This window comes from Anser anser, assembly GCF_964211835.1.
Source record: "Anser anser genome assembly, chromosome: 1".
Classification (NCBI taxonomy): Eukaryota; Metazoa; Chordata; class Aves; order Anseriformes; family Anatidae; genus Anser; species Anser anser.
The window spans coordinates 166,324,054-166,344,856 of NC_139720.1; the positions used below are offsets into that span (position 1 = coordinate 166,324,054).

Genomic DNA, 20,803 nt, shown 5'->3' on the forward strand with positions numbered 1-20,803 from the left:
AGAAAACTATCAGTAACTTCACAAATATTCAGATATATTCAACTGTCTTGTTTCACAGGACCCCATTCTTGGCTGTGTCTACTGATCTGTGCTGTAACAAAAAAAAATAGAGTAGTCTTGGTTGTGATTACAGAACTCTGCATATGATGTTTTATAAGCATTTTCAAGAGCAAATAAAACATGAATTATAAGATGTCTATCTGTAAACAGAAATATTTGGTACTGAAAATTTCAAAACAGTGTTCTGTGTTTGTGCTAATATCAGTGTTCATTAGTATATATTAGATAATGAACAATTCAAATAATCAGGAGTTAGATAAATAACTAGCACCAGGAAATGCTGTACAACTATTTTTAAATTAATGTTGGTGTAGAACTTAGTGCTTTTTCTTTGCCAGATATTTGTTCTGAAGGAGTCAGACTGTAAATCTACAAACCTTTAAAAAGAGGGAGGGCAATCACACCTCCACTTCTACCACTCCAATTCCTTCCATGTTTTTCATGCTTTTAAACACTCTACAAGCTTTACAAGACTTCTGTCTTACCGTTACAAAAACAAACAAACAAACAAAAAAAACCCACAACTGTTTATTTTCAAAGATACAGATTGCTATCATAAAAAAAAAAGTAAAGAAAAAGCATTTTTGATCAGTTTTGTGATTTCCTTAATATGATAGTTTAACTGTCTGGTTTAACTACTGTGATGCCTTGGTGACATTTTAACTTACACAAATGAAAAAATTTTACATTCTCGGTCATCCACGAGTCTGCACAGTATTCCTTATAGGCATGTTTCATGCAAGGCTGAGAACAAATCAGCATCCATGGTCCATTTGCATACTCAACATTTCATTTCTTCCAGCTAAATGCCACTTCCGTAGTCCCAGCAGTTTTGCCGTTGAACATTTACCGCAGATACGAATCCTTTAGTGGGAGAAACTGTATACCTTGGTAAAAAACATTTGCAAATGGAAGTCCTTTATTAAATTATAGCATAATAAAAATATATTTTGAATATAGAAGTTGTCAACTAATATATTATTTAAAATTATTAGCAATTATCACAACTCAGAGATAGTTCAGTGTTACAAAAATTCTCGGTAAATAATAAATATAAAACTATTATCTTATATATTCTCAGAGCATGATTCATTACACTTTACTAGTTTATAATTTAGGAGTATAGTCTTATGTAGGCTACATCTATAGTCAGCGTATTGAATATTGAATATTTCAATATTGAATACTGAAAGAGGGTGACGTTATCCTCCCTCAAGTAGGGAGATGTGGTGCTTGCAGGACAAGGAAACTGTAATCAGGAAATTATGAAAATGTGCTAACACCAACAGGAGATTGCATAAACCTGACAAAGAGGTGTTATCAAAATAGAGTTTGGCTGGACAATAGGACTGGAGAAAGAAGCTCAGTCCAGAGTGGTTTGGATAAAAACATAGTGGAGTAATGCCTGAGTAATTAGGACTGGGGAGCTGGAATTATATCTGGAAAGAGAATGAGATTGAAAGAGTGTTGGATTACAGTTGTGAGCCAAGATAATACAGTGATGGCTGACTGAGCAACAAGGTGAGGGCTGAGAAGTCAGAAGAAAGCAGCATGATATCTGGGCAGAGAGAGAAAAGGGGCGAGCACAACCTGTCCTAAGGGATGCAAGCATTTCCAGAACTGAAAGCTGAATCCTCCTTCTCTCTTCCAGAACATATCTGCAAAACCATCCACAAAAATGGGCTCTGTGTACATTGACAGACTAGAAATTCACTTTACAAGTGGCAGACAGATCAAGGAACCTTGTCTTTCCAGCTGATCAAAAAGAAAGTTGAAAGAACCTGAGGTCAGACAAATCCAAAGTACAGAACCATATTCAAGGTACATTTTTTAATCCTGAAAGTTAACCATTATAAATTAAAAAGAGATATGGCATTTTTTTTTCATTGGGGAAGAACTTTCAAACAGAAATATCAACATTTTCCAAATTTAAAGAGAAAACAGCTCAAGGAATTCCTATGCCCTCTGCTATGTAATGATTGTAGTGTTTCCTCCTTCTCTTTTAATCTGTAATTGCCCTATCCAGACCCCCACTCTAGTCCATTTAGAAAAGAATGACTTCCTATATTACTCAATTACTTGAAGTTTTCAGTTGTACTGTTGATACTGAGACCATCATATGCAAGAATTGTCAGAAAAAAACCTCTAAAATTTCATAAAATTGCATATATACAGTAGGCTGACACACACTTTCTAATTCATTAGTCACAAAATGATGTTATTGTCTTATCAACTTCATAGTGCTTTAAATTAAACTGATTTTTGTTAGCAATGTGGATGTACATTATACACTTACATTCCACAACATATGGAAAAATAAGTTGTTTAGGCTGAGTAGAAATGAACTACATTGATGAAAAAATCTGCACTTCGTCTATATTTCATTTTGCTTTCTTTGCAGTACAAAACAATGTGAAGTTATTTTTGTATTGCACTTTATATTGTTCTCAAGGATGGAACCAAAATGAAAAGCCATGTTTCACCTATTATTTTCAGATCTAAATACTAGAAAGTATTTTATCTAACCCAGTTGATGTACATATATAACGACGGGATGCTGGAGAGCAGCCCCGCAGAGAGGGATCTGGGGGTTGTGGTTGATAGCAAACTGAATATGAGCCAGCAGTGTGCCCTGGCAGCCAGGAGGGCCAACCGTATCCTGGGGTGCATCAAGCATGGCATTGCTAGTCGGTCGAGGGAGGTGATTGTCCCACTCTACTCCACACTGGTGCGGCCTCCCCTCGAGTACTGTGTGCAGTTCTGGGCACCACAGTACAAAAAGGACATTAAACTGTTCGAGAGTGCCCAGAGGAGGGCGACGAAGATGGTGAAGGGCCTAGAGGGGAAGACGTATGAGGAGCGGCTGAGGTCACTGGGCCTGCTCAGCCTGGAAAAGAGGAGGCTGAGGGGGGACCTCATCGCAGTCTATAACTTCCTCGCGAGAGGGAGTGGAGAGGCAGGTGACCTGTCCTCCGTTATCACCCGTGACAGGACCCGTGGGAACAGTGTCAAGCTGAGGCACAGGAAGTTTAGGCTAGACATCAGGAAGAGGTTCTTCACCGAGAGCGTGGTCGCACACTGGAACAGGCTCCCCAGTGAAGTAGTCACTGCACCAAGCCTGTCTGAATTTAAGAAGAGATTGGACTGTGCACTTAGTCACATGGTCTAAACTTTTGGGCAGACCTGTGCGGTGCCAGGGGTTGGACTTGATGATCCTTATGGGTCCCTTCCAACTCGGGATATTCTATGGTTCTATGATTCTGTAAAGTATAAGATATTAAGTATAACAGCGGAAGTCTAGTCAGACATTTAGGTAGCTAAGAGAAACACATTCCAGGTCTGATAAATCAAAGGAATTCCGTACACTTAAGTTTAATTCATATAATATTCTAAATGTATCTAAAGATACATTTGCTTGCATAAACAGCTATTTTGTTAAAACAGTGTCGATATATAGGGACCATTTAACTGTTTTACTACAAGAAACTGATTTAAACTGCACAGCAATTTCTACCCATAGAGTAAATAGAAGTTTTTATCTTTAAAACATTTGGCTTTCCTACCTGTGAAGGTGATGTCTCCAGGTACACAGCAAATGTAGACAAATATAATCTCCAAAAAATATGAGTCAAGTGCTCTGGATGTTGTGAACTTCCCCATTCAAATTATTGTAATAGGTAGCACTTCATGTTTCTTTCAGATTTTAAATATTCTGAGTTTTTCTGGAGTTAGCTCTCTGCCAAGGTACTATAGAATTAACAGCAGGTAATTTTTTTTTTTTTTGAATGTGTCTAAAGTTTTGACATGGACATATTGAAAAGAGTCCAACAGAGGGCCACCATGCTGATGAAGGGATTGGAGCACCTGTGAGGAGAAGCTGAGAGAGCTGGGACTGTTCATCCTGGAGAAGAAGAGGCTCAGGGGAGATCTTATCAATGTTTATAAATACCTGAAGGGAGGGTGCATAGAGGACAGAGTCAGGTTCTTTGCAGTGGTACCCAGTGCCAGGTCAAGAGGTAGTGGGCACAAAGGAAAAAACAAGAGGTTCCCTCTGAACATCAGGAAGCACTTTACTGTGCAAGTGATGGAGCACTGGAATAAGTTGCCCATAGAGGTTGTGGAGTCTTCCTCCTTGGACATCTTCAAAAGCCATCTAGACATGGTCCTGGTTAACCTGTTCTAGGCATTTCCCTGCTTGAGCAGGGGTGTTGTACAAGATGGTCTCCAAAGGTGCCTTAACCATTCTGTGATTCTGTGATTCTGATGAATTTTCTTCTAAATTCAACGCTTTACAGAAATACTTCTAGATCAGCTATGGCAAAAGTTCATTCATTTCCAAGATGTAGATATCAGCCAGATAAGAGATTTTTCTTACTCCCATTCTATCCAAGTAGTTTCCTATAACTTATGTAGAGAATAAAGCTAAGTTCCTCTTTTTCTGACTGAAGCATATATTATAACCTATACAACAAGACTTGTTTTTAATAGGCTTCTCCTCTGGGTTCGTAGCAATTCCCACCAATGTCAGCAGGAGTGATGTGAACATATGGTTAGAGAAGGCCTGAGAGAGGGCAGCTAGTCTCATGCCAAATGAACAATATTTTGCACCACATTTCAAGTGTTTTGCAGATTTGGTGCTGCCAGAAATACTGTAGTAATAGCTTTGTTTGCAGTATTTTGACATTATGTGGGAGACGGCCTGGAAACTCAGGCAAGCAACTTTGCATTGCTAAAGGGTTAAACTTTGGAGGCTGAGCACGTTGCCAGGAGAAAGGTGAACTGAACTGATTTTCTCATCATCTGACATATTGCTTGAACACATGACTGTTTCACTTATCCACAGGAATCAGGATGTCTCTTTCTGTTAAGGTCTATGGGCACTAGCAAAGGGGCAAGTGACTTTTTATCAAAATAAACTGTGAATCTCCAGATGTAAGGTTGAAGTTTGTGAAAGGTCCAGGAAACCTCCTTATTTTACTTCTTTCTGTTCTTGAAAGATGAATTACATCTGAAAGTTCTCCATGATTTTCAAATATGCAGAGTACAATGTATATTAGTAGTGTTGGAGCCTTCTGTTTCTTCAACATAACAAGATTTCAGAAACACTTTGAATTGTCAGAGCGGGTTATCTGGGACATTTACTGCCCCTAATATGGGCACATTACTGAACTGGGGAAACCCAGGCCAATCATTCAGGTAGCAAATCACTGAGATAAAAAGATTAAAAATGTTACTGTGAAAAAGGCACAAAAAATTGGTAAATGAAGAACATGTTTTAGGGATTCCGACATTTAACCATAGCTGTCAATTTGTGTCAACCTTAACAAAAATGTCAAAGACTTTGTGGTTTACCCATCACAGATCACCTCTTCAGATTTAAATACCATTCCTATATGGGATAATGTGGGGTTTATCCTCAAACTCCCTTGAAAAGTTTATTCAAAGGGATGGCTAATTCAATGAATGTCACACAGATAAATAAGAACCGAATTTTCCAGTTGACAGTGCGATCCTCCACAAATTGAAATAAGTACTGTTTTCTCGAGGGACTGTGAAAGTCAGTCTCTATGCCAAATATTTGATCTGTTCTGTTCTCTTGCAAGATATACACTCTGCATAAAACACTCTCTGAAATGGGGCCTGCTTGTCCAGATGAATGCATTATACCACTGTGTGGAGAAAGGCTGATCTAGAGGCAAATTACTGAGCATAATTTATTCCATATCCTTGCTGGAATAACTTGTGCTCCTGAGCCTCCTCAGAAGTGTAGTCAATAGGGAACTGTCTGGCTACATGAAGTTTCTTAATACATCTTTCAGTAAATCAGAGATTCAAATACAAAATCTAGCACTCAGGGAGATCATCTGAATCTGTGGTGCTCCCTGGAGAACTGGAGGTCTATAAACCAATAAATTGATTACAATGAAATGTAAATTCAGTATTTTCAATTCTGGAAGAAATGACAATACTCCAATATTTTTCAAGTTGCATACACCTCCCTCAGTCAAACAGTAGCACTTCTCAGCATTTACCAAGACTATAATGTACTTTGGGAGAAAATGTAAGCGCTGATTGTCATTAAAAATATAGCTTTTATATATGTTTAAGAATGTCTTCATTTTGGGAACTGTCTCTTAGTCATAAATGCTTACAGTAATGTGCTGAGCACTTGTATGCATATATATATATATATATTTTGATTTTTTATCTGTTTACAGTGAGGAAGTTTTTGAAGATTCTTTCTAGACTCAGTGAAATATGATAAGTAGAACCCAACAGGTAGAAAGTGGTTGTTTGGTCATTAGTGTAGTCTATCGGGAAAATATAGCAGAGGGTCACAGAGCTGAAGACATCTGCAATAATTTCAAGCATCAAGACAGAAAAGAATGTTCTGGAGGTAAAGAATGGATATAATTCAGTTGCAGTCAACGGTTGGGGAAGTGGTGCTTGATTCATGCAACACTTTTTTAAAGAATCTATTTATGGATACTTTAAAATGTGTAATTTGAAATCTGGTGTTGTCCTGTTGCTGGCAAAATAAGGTTGAGTGAACTACATCAGATTGAAAGGGAGTCCTCCTCAGTGCCAGATAAACTGCTGAGATGCAGTAGTTGATCTTTCTCCCTGCATTTCTCCCCTGCTTTTTCAGTGCCAAAGTGGCATGATAGTTTCAGGTATTAGATTTGTACTTGTCAAATCAACCTTTTTACTTCAAACTTGTCTCATTCCTTCCAAAGACATTGTTCGACTTTTCTTCTTGTCATTTCCAGACTCAGATGTATATGGAGCAGCAGCACAGAAGAGCCCCTCAACTGCCCCTCATCACCATATGAAAGAGGATGGAAAGTATGTGTCTACCTTACTGATCAATGCAATGCGCGGAGAGAAGGACTGGGGCTCAGTTCGCTGTGGTGTGTCATGGTTTTTGGATCACAGACCTACACTGTCTGTGATTTCCTGGTGAAGAAGTTCACATTGACTGCAAGTCCTAGGTGTGCATCATGCAAGCATAAGGAGAGAACTGTTGTAGGACCTTATGCCCACATTACAAAAGGGTCTATATTACTTCATGCACTGCTTCATCTGTGGTTCCATCAGGAAAGAAACCAAGTTACACAAATCCATGGTACACATCTGTGTTTACTGCATAACTGCAAACACATGTATTACACTTCAAAGATCCCCAATCAATATGGTTTTGGAAGTTGTTTCATCATAGAGGATGTAATCATTATGAAGTGCATAACTGACACATGTATGTGATGAAAAGCTCAAAGGTGAAATAATTTCACATTGCCATGGATGGCACTAAGTTACAGGCCAAGATCTTTTCTCAGATACTCCAAAGCAACACACAGTCTAGGATGTAGCCTTTAGCTATTGAATTTACTGTTTGTTTTGTTTGTTTGTTTGTTTTTGCTTGTGTGCTAGTTTTGTTTCATTTTAACACTGGAGGTAGTGAATTGAATTCTGATATGGGCTCTATAGTAATGTCTTTGGGTTGTGACACTGGGGCAAAACAAGTGTCACAAGAAAGCAGAATTTTAAAGGTAGTATGTTCAGTGCACTGACTCTCTGCAGTTATGTATTCACCCTGGTATGTTCAGTACATAAAAGACATGAGTATAAAAATGTCAGAATCAGTTCCTTAATCTTGATGTAGTTTAAATATTACTTCTGGCTAAGTATTACTTCTGAACCAAACATATGACTTGAGCTTACAGACAAGAGTTTGTTCCTGAGCTGATTCATGTCAGTTTTGTACTTGTAAACATCTTTTGATTTCACTGGCGTTAATTCATATTTTCAATATCTCAATGAGAACAGAATGTGGAGTAGAGTTTTAAAATGCCTGTTTCAGCACAGCCAGCAAACTCCCTTGGTACATGAAGGAAAATTGTTAATGTCAATATCAGAGGCAAAAAATGAAACCAGTCAGGATACAGTATGTCTTCACTGAAACTAATACAGAAATGAAATACACAGCTCCTTGAGTGAGATCATCTCCTTGAAAGAGTCAGTATTGTCAGTACATGAAGACAGTTATTGCATTGCTGTTTCCATATAATGTAGGGTGTATGAGATACACATTGCATCCAAGGGCCAAGACACTAAACTAATTTTGCTAAGATCACTTTATGTTAAATCAAAGAAAAAGGTGAATTAGAAAAAGAAGATGCAAATGATATATTTCCAATATTTTCTCTCAAAAATTTACTGAGGTTAAGAGAAAGGAAAAAATAAAAACTGGAAGGCTGATGGAAGGTTAAAATATTCACAGAACAAACTTGATTTATTCAAGCTTTTTGAAGTCCCAAGAAACATGTTTAATGGGAGCCGAAAGACCTGAAAAGAAACCTTATTGTGGTGCACAGCAAAGTAATGTGGAAAAAAAATCTCCATATTTCTTCAGCCTCTAGCTTAGCTCTCACTGTGGGGAATCTTGCTGTGAAGAGATTAATCACTGCTGCTTAATAGTATCTCTGCTGGTTGCTCCAGGATAGCAAGTAGCTACATAATGCAGTAGATGCATTCTTCTTTTAGTATGGCACCTAGTGTACTGTTAATGTGCCAAAGGGATTTCAAACTTACCATGGTGCAAAACTGACCAGCCAATGCTGGAAACATCTTGCTTGTCTCTCCAGGGGCCACAGATTCTGGGGGGGGAAAAAAAAAAAAAAAAAGTGAAATAGTTGCCTCTCCCTAGTTTTGTTTTATGGAGGAAAAAATGAACTGCTTCCTACAAATCTAGCTAGCTACCAGGCTACTCACAGGTTTAGGTCCCAAAGTTTTCCCTTTTTCTGAAGCCAGCCCTTAAACTGAGTCTTTATTAGGGATTTTGACTTCACATCTTGATCTCACTTTTTATTTTCTGCCATTTATAGTACTTGATTTCCTAGGAGGCAGATTGGACATTTAATTTAATGCAATAATTACTGGTAATTGGTTACATGCCCCTCCCTGTCAGTTCTGCTTTGTTCCCCTTCTTACTAGCACCAAAATGTTTCTAGTTCTTTTCTGTCCTTATTGGGCTAAACTATTTTCCCTCCTCTCCATTTGCAAATCTGCCTGTTTTGGCACCATTATCTCTAGTGGTTCAATGTACAATGAAGAAAAATCCAACAAAGAAGCCTTTAACAAGCTAGGTCTTGATATAATTTTCATATCATAAGATACAAAACAAGGAAACTGGTTCAGGGAAGACTACTTGGCCACAGAGACAAAAGAAGGTTTTTAGGATGGCAAAATCAACCCTTTCTTGAGTTCTTTCTGTTATTGCATCAAGACTTCAACAGCTTTATCTGAATGCTCTTCAGAGACTGTGGTTCAAAGGTTTTGGCTTTAAAGTGTTTGGACTTTTTTCCTTTGGCAAGAAAAATGGACAGGTTTATTTAAATTAAATGCTTTTCAAAGATACTTTCACAGAAGCTTTCATCTTCCTTTTTCTTTGTTTCCAATTTTCCTGAAAATAACTGCAGTGACACAAGTGCAAAGTCTTTTTGATCATTTCAGTAGTAGTGATAATGCAGCTTTGTGAACTGCAAGGCATGTTGTCTGAAAAAGCTATCTACTGCAATGAGCAGCAGAGGAAATGGAGCAGAGCAACTGGCAGTCTTTTCCCCAGATCAGCCACCCATTACAGAACTTTCTCCAGCAGGTGAGTAGAGGATTGATAAACTGTTATCTTCTGGGGACTTCCAACCATGAAAAGAATGGCTGTTGCATATGTAGGAGAGATACTTGTAGTAAAACAGATGTTTGAATTCACAGTAAAACTGAACCTGAGGAATGGCCGCTGTATTCTGATTAACAGAAAAGATGAACTACTATTTCCAGCTCCTTTTTCAACAAAACAGCATAGGAAGAGGCCAGATGAACATACACTTAAACAGCAGTACTTAACAAAGGTGAGATTTAGCTCCTGATTCAGACACTTAAATGCAGCTTTTGTCACCCAAGTGTTTTGGCTACTCTTATGTTCACTGCGGGCTCGAGAGAGTTGCTTAAACATGAGTGTATAATGCTATATGAGACTTCCTAGAGTACCCTGCCCAGCCACTAGCTGCCCTGTCCAGGGGACGTGAGTTTCCCATAGGTCCTGTGCCACATCTGCCATCCTGCTGCATATGTCTGAAACACATTAAATACATCAGAGCATCCATAATGTTGCCAGAAAACTATTTAAGCAACTGAACTGACTCCTGATGGTGTGGATTAGGTTTCAATGATTATAAAAGGAGTGTAGATGAATCTCGTATGGAGGCACCTGCATATATGTTTAGGTAAACTGAAGTGCTTCCCTGGTGGTCCATTGCTGAGTTGTTGCTTGCTAGTGGCACACAGTGCCCCGTGCCTTGTGGCTGGCTGAACATAAACAAAGGCATGACCTCTGCTCCAGACAGCTTACAGTCATAGCTTAAGACAAGGCCCAATGACAGATATACACAGTGTATGTGGAGGGTACAAGAAAAAGAAGAAAAAAAAGAAAAGGAAAAAGAAAAAAGAGAGAACACAAGTGTGGCATGGTGATTGAATAATTTCATCGCTCCCAAGGTATGTTTGTAGGCAGAGAGAACTTCAGGGAGGGATTTAGAAGAGATGGAAAAATCAGTTTTGCAGGACTGGGGGATCTTCTAAGCAGTAACATGGGAAGCTGGTGAAGTTAATCTGAGAATTTGCCTCAGTATCTGGTACTTCATGTGAGGGATCTTCTTGGTGAAAAGAAGCTCTACAGTTCATGTGACTAGAATAATGATCCTAAGGGATAAGTCAAATGTGGTTAAAATGCCAGGTAGGTATGTTATCTGCGCCAAGAATATGAGTGGAGAAAGGTTATGTTTGTCGAAATCAGAGATTAAAAAAATAGGAATAATTGAGATATGAGATGTTAAAAGACTTCACTGTGAAAGTGAGCAGAAAAGACCTTATCATCTGCTGTTCAAAAATAAAATCTCAATTATATTATTTTGGATGACAGTACCTAGGCAGAGATCCAAGCTGAAGACTTGTTTATGGGCTTGAACAGTAAGTAGGATGATGGTGTTTTCCACAGCAATCAAGAAAGTAGCAGGGACAGTGTGGAAGAAAAAAGATTAGAGAAAAATGTAAATAATCATTTTACCTGTCTATTCAATTAATATCTAGGCCTACTTTGTAGCTTCCTGAAGCCTCAGTGTGGCATAGAGTAGGTGACAAACATTCAGAATGAGGGACCCGCCAACACTTATTCAGGTAGAAATTTCAAATATTCTGGTATATATTCCTCTACTATAAATAACTATCTGCAATTTCAGTGTCCTAATTTTGTGTTCAAGGTAACAAAAAAAAAAAAAAAAAAAAAAAGAGAAAGAGAGAGGGAGAAAGAAATGCTTCAGCAAAAAAAAATATACTTTTATACTTTTAGGTATTTGGGAGATTAAAATATCTTGTTGGACCACAGGCAGGGATGCAAAAGTTTAAACCTCTTTTTTCAAATATCATCTTGAAATATATATATACTTAGTTAAGTAACTGCTCACTCATTTTTTTTTTTAATGTTATAATTAGATATTTCATAAATTACAACAAATTAATATTGTTATTTTAAAACAGTACTTGCCCTATTCCTAACATAAAGACTTTGGAGATAATAATTTTGTTGGCATTTAAGTAAATGACATGAAGGAGAATTGCTTGGTCTTTCTTGGCTTTTTGTAGATTAGGGCAAAATTTGTGTAATTTTAATTTTGCTACATTTAATATAAGATGAACTGAGAGAAAGCGTTATTGTTTATGGCTTGTATATTTTAACTGTGTATATGCAAAACAGTGTTTCACTTTTCTGGTAGATAGCTGCTTGATTAAAAGGAACAAGTTACAGTGGTGACTGTAGACACTTTACCTTGCAAATTGTGTTTTAGAATAACTGCAACAAACAACATGTTTACAGCTAAGAGATACTTATAAAAAAACTGAAACTTTGATCATGGGGGATTTTAATTTCACAGATACTTACTGGGATAACAAGTATGCAAAACCTGTAAGGTGGGAAGCATGTTTCCAGAGGCAATGCATAATTGCTTACTTACTGAAGTCAGTTTATTGACTGAACTTCATGATCAGAGGCTCTTGGCACCCAGTGCTAGGAAATTAGCCCATCTTGATAAATAGAGCAGGGCTGATTTAGGGATCACAAATTCATGATACAAAAAAGAAATGAAGAGGAAGCAATAAAATGAGTTTTGGCTCAGTGGAAGTTTTGTAAAAAAATATAAATACTATAAGAAGTTTTGACGGAGGTAACTATATAAAGTAGGGATGTTTTTCTGGAAGATAAACATGTTTTCATTATATGTTACTATATGAACTACTTACATCTTTGCTTTAACTAGAAGAAATAGCTTGTGGTAACACAAACAACTGAATGATCTTGATGGAAATGATGCAAGATCTCATGACTGTGTGGGAAACCTGGTGCAAAAAAATGGGAATTATTTAAGAAACAGTTGGACATGCTGCAGTTACAATTCATTCAGGCTAAGTCTCAACAGGGGGAATGTAACAGAGACAATGTGCTTAAACAGAGTGGCAATAACAACATTTTTAAATGCCTGTTTTTCAGAGTGGGAAGATTGTTATTTACAATTTTAAAATATTGAAGAAGTTAGGATAATCAGAAGAGCAATAATAGATATTGGCTATGAGGGTTACACAAAATACTTCACATATGAGTGAAGGACTTCCTCACTGATTGCATGTTTGTAGCATGCAGCAAATGAAATGGAAAGTTACTAAAAATGATAGTTGAAGTTATCCAGTTACTAAAAATGATAGTTGAAGTTATCCAGTTTAAAGGAATGAATGTGATTGATCAGGAAATAGTATGTTCATTTTACTGTCACAAACGTCTACAAATGCAACACAGTGAAGAGTTGTCCTAAGACATGTTTCTGTGTATTCTTTGGTTTAGATAAGTTGCCTCTTTGGTTTCAGGGTTGCTGCTTGTGTGATTAAGCCCAGTGAACATTGGCCTTTAGGATTCACTGTAGTGACTATGACTGGCCAGATGGAGGAATATGGGATAGGAGCTTCATTCCAGCACGACTATGGCAGTTTTACATGATAAGGCAGTGGGTCCTGCTGTGGGTGGGGGGGTGGGGTGTTGTCTTCAGCATGTTTAGATCTGTGGTAAATGTTTAGATGTTTATGCTTTTACAATGTTCTGAGAACATAGAATTTGTCCAGGAACTCATGTAAGAATTAAGGCCTTGCACTATTTCTCTTATGATTTCAAATCAGGCTCCTGATAACACTTGTATGAAATAAAAGATATGAAGAATAATACTTTGAGAACAGCCCCAGAAAATCTTTCTTGCCCCAGAAGTCACACTGCTCGCAGTATTACCACTTAGTTAATAATGGCTTGCACAATGAGGCTAATGCATGAAGCTTCCCTAACCGTGTTCAATGTCACCAGGAACAACACAGCACCATGGCTACCTGGTTGCAAAGGGAAAAAATCAGAAAATGCAAAAATGAATTCAGTAAATATCAATAAGAAAGTGAATACACCTGTATACAGCAATCAGACTTTTAGGTCACACATGGTGGCATGGGTATCTGGCAAGCTGGTTTTTTTTTCAGGATGCAGCCATCCCTTTACATATTCACTTTTCAGCTTCAATGTTTTTTTGGTCCCTGCTGTGTTTTATTTTAGCTGTAGAAATTTTTATTAGGGGTGTGAATCCCTTGACAGTCTCTGGCAATTCAGGTGTAGGTAAAATTGCATTGCAAATGCAAGTTTTTCTCTGAAAATTCCCTATAATTTATTGTACTAGGGTATCATTACCTGTAGAGTATGTGGGGGTTTGCCTGAAGCACTGGTCTTTATTCTGTTACATTCTGAACATTACATCTTAATATACATAACTCTTCTGTTGTGCATATACAGGCAAAAGATAGGACTTTCTGGTATAAGATAAGAAACTTACATTTGCATTCCCAAATGAGAGATTTCGACAACAAGGAGGAATAATGCAATCAAAGCACTCCAATGTGCAGTCAGTGTAAAGCTATCAAGTAAAATATGGTGGTGCAGTCAAGGGAAGAGATAATGCAAGTGCAAGTTGGATAAAGCTGCACTTGTAACTCTGTATGATGCAGGCTAGACTTTATGCAGACAGGTGAACTGAATATTGATCTTCCCTGTTTATGGTCAAGATGCACTTGCATTTAGTACAACTTCTTTTTCACATCACAAAAATTGCAAGTAGGAAGCTTCTTTGTGGAAAAGTAGAGGATAAATCTTTTGCTTTTTCATTTACTATGCCATTTCTAAGGACTGTCTTTGGAAATTTATACATAATTACTTGTTCTCTATTGACCTATCTCTAATTTTTACTTATCTATTAGTGCTGCTAAGTTAAAAATAATGGTATGAAAGCATTTCAGTGGAAATACTGGAATAATGGAAATACATTAAATCCAGCTGATCACCTGGATTTAATGTCAGTATTAAGGTTATGTCTGAGTATTGTGAGAGTATTTTTATTTGTGAATTAAAAAGTTGCTCCTGAGTAAGACTATACTGACTACTCTTACAATGAGTCAAATCACTTGCATACTCTGTAGCTATGGTTATTCAAGAGATCAAAATCAGTCATCATAATTGTACCTGCCTTAAAATCAGTTAAGAACATGGAGTGTTTTTGAGTGATCTCATGCCTATTTTCTTTTCAGAATTGAAGACCACCATCAAAAAAATCAAAACATAGCTGTTTTCAGGTTTTATCTTAGCTTTCAGTGGGTTCACGTAGTACCAAACATTTGTAACAATAATAAGAAAAACTATTGTGAAAAACATTTTTACTCCCATAATAGTCAGCAGAATAGAATAACTATTCATTACTTCACATAAAGCTGTCTCCTAAGGTATTTTTTGTTGTTGTTTCTAACAAAGGATTCAGGTATGTCCATATGCTTTGCATTAAACTTCTCTTAAGATAGTAGGACTATGTTAAGGGCAAAATGATAACAGTCTTGCTGGCTCAGCCTGCTGGAGGGCTACCACAGGGCTTTAGTAAATTGCTTGCTATTGAGAAAAGTGAGGTACCAAACCCTGACAAAGAGGAAAGAGGACAAGTATATATATGCATAAGCAAATCTGACAATAGAGCAGAGCTATGTTAAGAGCACAAGGCCAAAGAGACGCAGTGATTTCATTCAGCTGGAAATCATGTCTGTTCCAATATGTATTCACTGCAGCGGATGTGGTTTAGTAAAACTTTTATTCAGTAAGGAAATCTTCATAAATACAGGCAGGCCTTCTGCATTTTACTTGAACTGCCACATAAGTGCATGTTGTTGAAACATAACTTTAAATAGCTTATGAAGACATCCCTATGAATTCAAAATTACTGTACTTGCAGAAAAAGCAACAATATCCGTCTGTAAATCCTTTAATCATAAGCATTAAAGAATAGTTCTTCAGAGAATCACAGGCTGCTGACTAAAGTTTACATTTTCTTGAGTTGCTTTTGGTGCTGCTAGCTATTTTTCTCATTCACATGATGCTGATATGATGTGACACTTGCACCTGTTGTCACCATCTTATGGTAATTAGCATAGTGCCCTAAGTAGTAGCAGGGCCATCACATCCAAACATAAGCCATTAACATATTGCAGCTGTCATCAGTAGGGAAAGCTAATGGAGTTAGTGGATTTGCACACTCCTGCATACCTTGGCTCAGCTAGCATAACTCCCCATATTGGGGTCATTGGGGATAGGAAAAAGAAATGTGGGATGTAGCCAGTCAGGAGTGAAAGAATACATTTTACTGCAGGTTTACTTTCATGTATTATGCATGTCCTTCAAGGTCACTGCATGATCATTTATAAGATTTTAATGAGATATCAAAGTGGAAAGAATGGAATGTAATTAATGTGATCATACAGAGAAGATACAGGTATAAAATAACACACATGAGGCGGTCAACAAAAAGTGGGAGCAATGAGGAAAAGAGAAGGAATATTTGGCCAGATTTCAGCCTGTGAAACAATAAGCTTTCCCCTGTACTTTCAGATGCTTAACACCCTGCCAAACAGTTCTCCCCAGCTAACAGCAAAATAATAGAGGGAATTAGAGAAAATGCATTCTGCGGCTTGTCTTTGAGTACAGGCTACGTGTGCTTTCATTCTTTGCGGGAAAATGAGTGGCTTGTAGCTAAAAGTATGCCAGTCCTACAGAAACATGGCTTTGTGAGCATTTTATATTTTATTGTTTCAAGTCCTCTTGCTAACAGAGTCTCTGACAAGCCTGGATTAAACAGAAAAATAGAGACATATAAAGGAAAACCTCAGCATATTGGCATACCTTAAGTACTTTTCTAGAACCTTCTCTTTGTGAAGGTGCCTGGGCAGGTGCAGAGATTTAATAAACCCCTTTTCAGGAAGAATTCCTTGGAGGCTTTTCATAAAGTTGCTGGCTGTCCCAGACTGTTTTGGTCCCCACCATTTCTCTGGCACCCATGCCCTTTTGTCTAAAGGTTTACTTCTACATATGCAATTTATTTATTTATTTATTTATTTGTTTGTTTGTTTGTTTGTTTGTTTATTTATTCTGAGAGACGACTGTAAATCAGGTTGGCAGTGTTTGGATTCAGTGCTCCTAAGCATACCTGAGTCCTCTTGCAGTCCCACTGCCTGTGTTATGCTAGCTGCAGGTGGTTCTGCTTAGGGGCTGGCATAAACGCTGATGACCAGAACGGGAGGCAAAACTATCTCAACAATGTAAAAGGTAACCCTGTCTAGGTAATTAAGTTACAATTTAGGAGGACAATCCTGCCTCCTAAAGTCATCACATCTTGTCCTTTGGGAAACCACAAAAGGCAAATTTTCAGATGTGTGTAAGTATCTGCACACTTAAAGTAGAAGCAGACACGCATGCTTGAAAATACTTGCCTGATCTTCTACCACAAGGAACTACTTCACTACCACCATTATTCACAGTCCCACATTTTCTTACCATTTTTCACTACGCCCTTTTTCATAGTTTTCTTGGAATAGAGTGGTTTGGAAAATAGATTTATCAAAAAGCTACTTTCAGCCTCAAGGAATTCCAGGAAATCCCTTGGGATGTGTGCTCTCATTAGGACATGGAGCCCTAAGTATGACCATTGTTACTGAATTCATGTCTCCAGACCCTGAATGCTCTATTGGAAACTTTGAACATCTTCAATCTGAGTTACTCATGTTTACAGTCTGAGCCTTTTGGAAAGACAAATGCATGTAAAAATTTTCATTTTTATGTAAAATCTTCAGTGTATGCAAAAACAACAACAAAAAAATCTTCATTTTTAAAAACAGCAGACCTTTTCTTTCAACCTGAAACTTTTTTGTTGTTGTTTTCTTTCGTTTATTTTTAAGTGCTTTTTATCATATTTTTAATGATTTTGAATAATTGTTAATTCTCATAGGCAACTTATTTCTCCCTATTCTCCCCAAAAGATATAAAAACCAAGGAAGCAATATTTTAACATCCAAAAAGAAATGAGAATGTGAACTCAAGAAAACAAGAAAGGGGTTTATGTAAAGAGGGTTATTTCAGGGGTATACTTATATGTATGAACATTTACTGACATATTTCCATTTAACCAAGTTTTAAGCCATGTTTTATAATTCCTATACTTGATTGAACTTTCAGTTAAATTCACATACACAGCATATTGCTTGTTAGTTACTGGGAGTGTATACTTTTTTAAACTGTTTTATTTGCAAAGCAGCTGTCCAAGCTGACCTTCTAAGACATTTGTTCTAGGAAAAACAGCTTATGGATATAAGTGGAGAATGTCATGAAGAATAGGAAGCAATGAGCAGGACCTCCTGACTGAACTTATAGGGAAAAATGAAAAACAGAGTGAAAACGAAGTATTTCTCCTTTTCATAGGTTCTTTTCTTTGGTCTTTGTCTTCTTCACCTCATTTTCTGTTTCTCTGTACTTTTTTTTCTTTAGTGTTTTCTTTTCTCACCCCTCTACCAGCTCTGCTACCTGTTCTCAACCTACACCTAGTCTTTCTATCACTTCAATCTCTATCACACCAATGTCCACGTACTAATGTTTACAGAGAGACATCTTGGAATACCCATTTCACTCAGGACAGACATAATGTGGTTCCCAAGGCAAAGCCAGTTTACCCAGCAGCATCTGGTAGCTCCAGCAGCTCCCTAATCTGTGACTCCCTCCAGCGGTCGGTTTACCAGAGTTTACAACAGGTTTACAAATGTACTTTTTTTTTTTTTTTTCCTCTTTCTTTCTTTATGTGAAGCTGGCTGTGGTAGGAACTGGCAGGAAATCATCAAATGGAGGCAGGAGACAAGAGAACCGAAGAACTTCATTTTTTATATCTGTTGTCACAGGACTGAGCACTTCCCTCATCATGCTCCGCTGAGCACAGCTCCTCAGTGAGGTACTATGGGGGACAGACCACACTGAAATCCTTCTACTGCTGCCAAAATCTTTTGCTGTTGCCCTGCATGAGTACATCCCATGTCCTACTTTTGCAGTTACCTTGTCTTTTTTTTTTTTTTTTTTCTACAAAATGGTATTTGTATCATTCACTTGCACTTGCTGGCTGGTAAAAAATGATGCAGAAGGGAGAGAAGGGTAATTTTTGAAATAGGCACATGGAAAAAAGTAATATATATATATATAGAATATATATAAACAAACAAAAAACCTTCTAGTTTCTATTTCTGACCGTATATAAACTAATGAGATTTTGAAGATGGAGTCATTTTGCGAAAGTCGAGATAATCTTAGGCCTAGAAAAATCAAACAATTTAAAATTCATGAAGGTACCATCTTCCTATTTATAAAAGGTTAAGTTCCCCTAAGCTATGAAAGAAAAACACCCTCTGAAGACCTGGGAAGGCAGTAAACACTGGTGGCAAGTGACAGGAATTGATCCTGCTTTTCTGTGCCTGTCATGTCTCTAAATTTTATTTCCACCATTTCTAGGGTACTATGATAAGAGAGGCAGGGATAGGAAAAAGGATTGAGCTGAGGCAAGACTATGGCCTGAGGGCGATGGTACCTGGGTCTCTGACTTTTTCTCAATTAGTAGGTCTCCCTGCCTGACTGTGAGATGTGCATCTAACTGGGGACTTAGACTGTTGCAAGGTATTGATTAGCCATAATGTGAAGTCAAATCTGAATAAAAAAGCATTGTGATCAAAAGCCTTTCATTGGAGACAGTATGCCCTCGAAGTCAAGGGTCTGCAGAATCTGATGAGCTCTGTTTCCTTTTTGTCTGAGAGAGATTTCCACGGTTTACTCATAAAGGCTCTCTTGATAGGAATGTCCAGTGGGCCCTCTGTCAAAAAACCTGATGTCTCAGATTTGACAGGTGCTTGTTAGTTTTTCATCCCAGATCACTCGACATGCACACAAAACCAGAAAAGACGACTGCTAATAATGCTATGTTTCAAGTTGACTGCCTTGTCATTTTCGCTGGAAAATTCACTGATTCGATTGCTAACATTAAATTGTCTGCATTAAAGGAAAACAAAGCATAGCCAGCCATGAAATGTATTGGTTTTCTGACTGCTAGGACTTACACAGCTCAATACAATTCATTGCACTGCGTGATTTGGTAGGAACAGTTTATCCAGTTCATGTATAAAGCAAAACTTACTGATGGTCTATTTAAAACAACAATAAAGCAGCAGAGAAAATTGAGAGATCCATTTTAATACTTTTTGCTTTTTCCTGGAACTTAGCTTTCCTTCCACTGAAAAACTTAGTAACGAGGAACCTTCACTTGCCATGAGCAAGATCCTTTTGAACAGTGCCAGTCTGCTAGTCCAATGTAGTCCCATCCCTCATGAGCAGTGGCTGATTTTTCTCAAAAACTCAAGAGAGAAAAGAGGTTTATTTTTTGAGGACTGTTCACATGAAGAATTTACAAACCAAGGGTTTAGTCCAACAGAAATGATATATCTTGGTAATAATATCTCTGGGCATTATTATAATCAACTCCACACTTTGTCTTCTGTAGTTCCTGATCTGAACCCCAGGGCAGAGCAGTAGCTGTGTGGTGATGATGGACTCTGGGACTTGCTGGAGGTAACAAGATCCCATTCATACAGCATGGGAGGTGTCAGAGATCTTTGGAAATGGAACAAAAAAAGACCAAAGTTTTTACTCTCCAAGCCCGAACAAAATGTTGAATTACCCATTCTTAGATATTTTTGAGTCAATTAGACAGCATACTGCATTAGTGAAATTGGTGTTTACATTGAGATTTTATAAGTGATGTGTTATATTTGAACTATCGTTTATGATATTTACAACATTTCTTGCTTCTGAGGAACTAGTCATCCTATATGTCATCCAGAAAAAGAAAAAAAGAAAAAAAAAAAAAAGATGTTTCTGGAGAGAGAGGCAAGCCAAGAATTAATTATCGTCTTATCATGACCTGGGCTGATGCTGATGCTTTTTTGCAGCACCTCACGCAAGTGCCACTATGAGAAGGCGAAGCCAAACCCACTTACAGAGAGATGAAGTGGAGTGTCTTTACCCAGCCAGTGGCACAATGCCAAGCATGCAGCAGATAAACCAGCAGTGGCCTGTAAATAAAAATACAACCCTCATCTGAAGAGCTGGGCACAAAATGGAGTTCTGGTCTCTCATAAAGAGCTGCCACATGTAGAATAAATTAAATTAGTATTTTCTGTGGGAATGGTTGCTCAGGGTTAACCTCTCAGA

The 20,803-nt window shown here is 37.7% G+C and overlaps 1 long non-coding RNA gene across 1 annotated transcript; it reads right to left on the minus strand.

Annotated features, from left to right (window-relative positions):
* Nucleotides 1-583: 583 nt before the first annotated feature.
* Nucleotides 584-13,042, minus strand: LOC310892606. The gene is made up of 3 exons (XR_014578247.1): nucleotides 12,415-13,042; nucleotides 8,653-8,717; nucleotides 584-947 (listed from the first exon to the last, which is right to left on the minus strand). It is a non-coding gene; the product is annotated as an uncharacterized lncRNA (long non-coding RNA).
* Between the last annotated feature and the right edge of the window lie 7,761 nt (nucleotides 13,043-20,803).